This window comes from Nicotiana tabacum, chromosome 18 (genome assembly GCF_000715075.1).
Source record: "Nicotiana tabacum cultivar K326 chromosome 18, ASM71507v2, whole genome shotgun sequence".
In the NCBI taxonomy this organism is placed as follows: Eukaryota; Viridiplantae; Streptophyta; class Magnoliopsida; order Solanales; family Solanaceae; genus Nicotiana; species Nicotiana tabacum.
Genome location: NC_134097.1, coordinates 146,859,698 through 146,866,134, shown reverse-complemented (window position 1 = coordinate 146,866,134; position 6,437 = coordinate 146,859,698). Strand labels below are relative to the sequence as shown.

Sequence of the window (6,437 nt, the reverse complement as noted above, 5' to 3'; positions counted from 1 at the left end):
AAACTTATGAAACGACCGACCGAGTAGTTATAAAATTTATGATATGTATATTAATGCCCTTGTCGATAAGAAGCTTGTTGTTGACAAACCCTACGACGTCGTACCAGAATAGATATGTCACGACTCGGGAATTCCACCCCGAGGACCGTGATGGCGCCTAACATCTCACTTGCTAGGCAAGCCAATGTTAGAATAGTTTAACCATTTTAATAGTTCAGATTAAATAATAGTAAAGAAGCAGAAATAACTGAATAAATCTGAGGTAAATGCGGAAACCATAACAACTGAAATATCTAATACAATCCGAATCTGGTGTCACAAATGCACGAGCTACTAGAAGTTCTACAAATAGAGTCTGAAATAAATACAACTATTTTGAATGAAATGAACGGTAAAAGAGGAAAGAGTAAGGGGACTTCAAGGTCTGTGAACGTCAGCAGATCTATCTCGAGTCTCTGAAGGTGATAATCCGAGCTAGTGCACCTCACATACAGCTAGGACCGGTATCAAAATCTGCAAAAGAAGTGTAGAGTGTAGTATGAGTACAACCGACCCAATGTATTCCGTAGGTGTCGAACCTAACCTAACGAGGTACGAGGTAGTGACGAGGCTATGACATGACACTCACGTAATTAAACCTATACAAACATAGATATATGTACCAAACATCAACCAATAGAGATTTAATATGTACGGTTGATAGGGGACATGCGAAAGGGGATAAAATACGACAACTATAACATGAATGACAACATAAGACAATCAAATAAAGGCGTAATACATACGGAGACACCTAAAGTTGGCACGATCTTTCACTTAGACACTTAAACTAGACCTCTTTCCAATTAGACACGTTTCCTAGGCAATTCTCATACCAATAAAACACGTTTTTTGCTAGCTTATTAATTAACCAAGCGCGTGTTCTGCAATCTCCGTCTACGTGGCAAAAGTAACCATTATAAATCGTGCCACATCATTTTATTTGTCAACCTCACTGTCCACCTCAGCTATATAGTGTTATTTCCACTAAAATACAAATAACTAGCCCTAAACAAACGATCTAAACATATTACCAACCCACCCCTCCCCTCCGTCATCTTCCCCAACGACCCCCACCCCTTTCTTTCCATCTTCATCTGCAAAACAAAGTACTCCCATAACCATGACTTGGCTTAATTCTAGGCCACATTGCCGGAAAAAGCACAAAAGTTGGCTTCCCTTTCCAGTGTAGTACTACCATTAGCATTTTTCTAGTCTTCCCTAGTTTCCGAGGTAAGTAGCAAGAAGGAAAAATGGGAATTTAGGATTTCATTAATTTCGGCAAAGAAACGGTGAAAGGATACACACCGGATCCGGTGAAGAAGGTGTATAATACTACCTATTATTACAGTGTTGCTGCCGTTAGAAAGATCGACGACGTCATTAGAGTTAACGACACACAGAAGCTGGATCAGTATATACCCAATGATGAAGGTCGGGCTAAGATCTTTAGTTTCAGCACAAAATTCATCAAAAATGCTTCCGGTTTTGCTGTCAAAGAAGCAACCAACATCTTCGAAACTTGAACTGATTGTTCGACGAAGAAGACGAACTTAGGTCTTTTGACTTTGCGGTTGTTTGTTCGAATTGATCACAGGGGCTTGGTATTGATGTTGTTTAGAGTTTTCATTTCAAGTTTTAAATCATTTGGTGAAGATTTGAGTGAGATTGGTTCATTTTGGGTTTGCTGAAGCACAATGATATTTTTGGCTTTCACTGGAAAAGTTCAAGCTATTTCCATTCATTTTGCTTCTTCTTCTTCTTCATTTTAGTCCCAGTCCTCTGCTTCTTCTTCATTTCAGTTCTGACAGCTGGGTTAGGCTTCTTCTTCACTTTATCCTTTTTGTTTTCTTCCAATCACAAATACTCACCATTTCGTTTTCGGCTGAATTTGAATCTGGTATGGGATTCGAAAGAAGAAGAGGAAAATGAGTCGGAGAAGATGACGGAAAGTGGAGGAGGCAATGGTGGAAATGGTGGTGGACATAAAGAAGAAGAAGGAAATAGAAAAACAAAAAAAAAATCTGTTTTTTGGGCTTTTCACGCGCCTATATTGGGTGAAACTCACTTTATGTGCCAACTCAGCAAGAAGTGTTTAATTGGAACAAAGTTCATGTAACGTACGTGCTCAATAGGAACTCTCTTAAGTTTAGGTGTCTAAATGAAAGACCGTGTCAACTTTAAGTGTCTCCGTATGTATTACGCCTCAAACAAATCATGAACCAATAAAAACGGATAAACATACGGAATACAAATGGCACGACATCACCCATCGTGCTTTTACTCTCAACCTTACCAGAAAATGATAAATATGGCACGACGTCACCCTTCGTCCTTTTACTCTCAGCCTTACCATGAAATGATGAATATGGCACGACGTTACCGTTCGTGTTTTTACTCTTAATTTGCCTATGTGACAATGAATAATCGATATAGATGGCACGACATCACCCTTCGTGCTTTATCTCTCTTCCCCACTATGTATTAATCAGTAAATAAAATAATAAAATATTACGACATCACCTTTCGCGCTTTAACACTATCCCTTACCATGTAGTAATGAATATAAAGGTTCGGGAGATAGATAATACAAGAATAAACTTTACATCAATAATGATTCCAAGATGCCAAACTTCAATTTCCAAAATACTCAACCATCACAGTTAATCCATAATTACAGAAGAAATGATCAAGTAAAAATCTAATCTATGCATGGATGTCAGAATTGTCACACCTCCTTTTTCCGAGGGATAAAGAGTTTTTTCCAATTAAAGTGACATTAATCGAAATGATATCTATTTAATTCAGAGTCACCACTTGAAATAATTTGTGGTGTCCTAAATCACCGGTTTATTCTAAATCCCAAATCGAGGAAATTTGACTCTGTTTTAAAGTCTGCGAAACCATAATACCGAGTAAAAAATTATGTTAACCTGGGAGAAGGTGTGAGGCACTCCCGAGTTCCGTGGTTTTAGCACGGTCGTTCAACTATTAATAATTGACCTAATTATCTTATTTATTACATGTTTAGAGACTTATGTGCATTTTTAACTTTCTAATCGTTTTTAATTATTTCAATGCTTTTAATATTTATGGAATTTATTTGAATAAGTCGCGATGTCGCGCACTCATTTCTTTTGTACATATTGCAAATTACGTCACGTGAAATGTATCCGTAATTAACAACATGATTATTTTAATTATTAATTAATTTGAAGTTGTAAAGTCGAGTCACGTGAAACACAAACTCGAATTGGGGATTACGTATCGTGACCATGCTACGAGAACCGTACCCATGACCACGATGATTTATTAATCGTGACTAAAGCAAGCTACGAATCTTTATAAGTTATTTTTCCCAAAACTAGTTTGAGATTATTATAAGGTCATGAATTATAGAATAGTTGCGGAAAAACATGAAGTGCATCAATTATGGAAAGGAAAAAACGTAAGCTAGCTTGTAGATTAATATGGAAATGGACTAATTCTAAAATGGATTAACAATATGTCATTATGAAAATGGGCCAGACACAATTTCAGCTTATAGGCCCAAAATTTCTTCCTCTTCAAGATCAAACCCATAACCAATGTAAAAGCCGAAACCTTCAACTTAATCCTAGCAACTTTTCTTTGCTTTCCAGTTATTTACATTAGAACAAAACGTTCTTGCATAAAAATAAAAAACAAAGCTAATAAAACAATCAACATTTAATAAAGAAAATCAAGGAAACGGTAGTATAGTCAAACATAGGCGTGAAAGAGAAGGGAAGAAAGACAATAACAGTAAAAAATAGAACAAAAATTGGAGATGGATTAAACACTAACTTAAACAACAAAGTAAGGCAACATGATAATTAGAACAAAGTAGTAAAAGAAACGAAAAGAACGGACCTTCTTAAATACATGAAGATCTGTTGACTACGAAGATGGAAATTCGAAGAGAAAACTCGAACAAACCGGATCGGGCACGAAAAGCTTCACCGGAGACCTCGAATGACGGAGTTTTGAGCTGGGTTTTCATGGAGTTTTCAGCTGCGTTTTTTGTGCAAAAGTGCTGCATTTTTGTTGCTTGTTTGGACTGATTTTCAACAGCTTTCATAGAGTTTTTGGCTGGAATTTTACCTCAGTTTTGGAGGTTATTTTTGGGGTAGTTGTTGGACTATTTGGGGGGGGGGGGGGGTTAATGATGCTTTATTGCTGATTTTTGGATATGTTTTTGGACGTTTTTGAGTGGTTTAAGGGCAAAATTTTGATGTTGAAAAGGTGAAGAAAATTGTGAGATTCAAGGTGCTTTCACGGTGGTTTTAGGCTGGAATTCTACGGAGGAAAAAAGATTGGTGGCTGAAAGTTCTGAACTTTTGCTATGAAGCTCCAAAAACGCAGAAGCAAGACACTTTTTTTTTCGTTTTCTGTTTCGTTGAAGACCCGTTTCTATTCTCTATGTGTGTGTTAGATGTGTATGTGTTTAGGCCGCTGGGTGTTGGAGAGTATGGATGATTTTTGGAGTTGGAGGCAACAGATTCGGTTACCTTTTGCTCTTTGAAGCTCGGACGTGTTGTTGGAAATTAAGGAGGAGTTAGTCATTTAGGGAGGCGGCAGATTTCCTTCTCTGCTTTTTTTTTTTGTTTCCTTTTTTCCCCAGATCCCCTCTTGTGTGTGTGTTTTTTATTATATGGGGACCTAAAGATGAGATTCTTGTGAGGGAAAATGTGCCAAAAATTTGACGTGTGGGCATCCAAAAAGCGAATGTGCATGTGATTATTGTTAAAAAGAATCCGATGTGTAGAGTGTGTGAATTAATGGAAAATTGCCAAGAAAGTGATATGTGAGTGGGAGATTGTTACTAGAGATAAAATTGAATCTTTGGCAATTGGCAATTCTTTATTGGCTCTCGTTTTTTCGTTGATTTTCTTTTTTTTCTTTATTTTTAGTTAATAAAATAAAATATTATTCTTACTTGATTAATATAGAAAGATAAAATATGCTAACTACTCAAATTCATTTATTAAAATTCTTAACTTGAAAAGGTAGAGTAGACCGGTTAAAAAAATATAATTTTGGAACCTAATTCTTTCTTTTGAAAACAAGAACACAATTATATGTAAAACTGTGGCTATGTTTATTGTTTTTAATTTATCTAAAATAAACCTATAAAAAAGTAAAATAAAACTAAAATGTTAAGATTAAACTTAAAAACTATTTACACACTAAAAAGTGAGTGAAAATTCAAATATGGTCAAAAATTAGGTGTTCATAGCTGCCCCTCTTTGCTTGGAAACATGAAGAGTTTTCAGGCAAAGATAAAGTGAGCCGGATGACTAATTTTTGACCATATCGTTATTCAAAAGAGGAAGAAATAAAAGAAAAAAGTGCAACCGAGTCCTGATTTTGGAAACCTACATATCCCGGATTATAAGGAAATCAGGTCGCGTGTAGTTCAAGGAGAATGATGGAGTGATGAGTTCGAGAGTCGAGTGAGGTTCCGTCGAGGCTCCGGTCCGCGGTCCTGTTATTACATCAAAATCAAAATCTGAAAGAACTAAACAGGCCTATCAGCTATGGTTACAAGATTCTTATCTATAAGTCTTCTAAAACTTGATCTTGAGTCTTGAATGGTTCTTCATGCAAACTTTTAATTTGAACCTTGATGCTTTCTAGCTGCAGGTGCTAGTTTATTCTTCTACGGCTTCTTTTGATAAAAACGGGGAATGCAGTGCTCGTGATGTCAATCATGTCTTGAGCAATCCACATCTTTCATCTGCTTCAGTATTTTGGATTCACTTCTTTTTTCTTTTCTTTATTCTATATTGAGACTTCATCTTTTGGTCATCTCAAACCATGTGCCTCGAGGTAAAACCTGCTCAGACACCAAAACAAAACAAGCGAACGAAATTTTTCTGCCCCAGTTTTCACTAGGAAAATTACGTGAGTTATTGGCAAAATTGTAAATCACATATGCTATTGATGAAAGATGAAATGATAAGCGTAAAACTAAAGACTCGACTAGGATCTGCATATCCTATGACATTGAGCTTTAGGAAAATTATAAACTAAGCTTGACTAAACTAAAAATTAACCATATTCTCCATATGTGACCCCTAAACTTAAGGAAAAATAAAGATTAACAACTTAAGAAAGCTGAAATCTGATCCCATTCTCTAGGCGGAACTCCTGAACATAAGGAAAACTAAAGATTAATGGCTTAACAAAATTAAAACTGACACTATTTTCCAGGAGGGACCCCTAAGCTTAAGGAAAACTAAAGAATAACTACTTAAAGAAACTAAAACTGACCTTATTTTCTAGGAGGGACCTCTGAACTTAAGGAAAACTAGGACTAACAACTTAAGAGAATTAAAAGTTGATCCTATTTTCCAGGTGGGACCCCACAATTTAAG

The 6,437-nt window shown here is 36.2% G+C and overlaps 1 long non-coding RNA gene across 1 annotated transcript; it reads right to left on the bottom strand.

The window, feature by feature from the left end:
• Positions 1–258: 258 nt before the first annotated feature.
• Positions 259–4,681, bottom strand: LOC142172995 (uncharacterized). The gene is made up of 2 exons (XR_012702378.1): positions 3,931–4,681; positions 259–513 (listed from the first exon to the last, which is right to left on the bottom strand). It is a non-coding gene; the product is annotated as an uncharacterized LOC142172995 (long non-coding RNA).
• Positions 4,682–6,437: the final 1,756 nt, after the last annotated feature.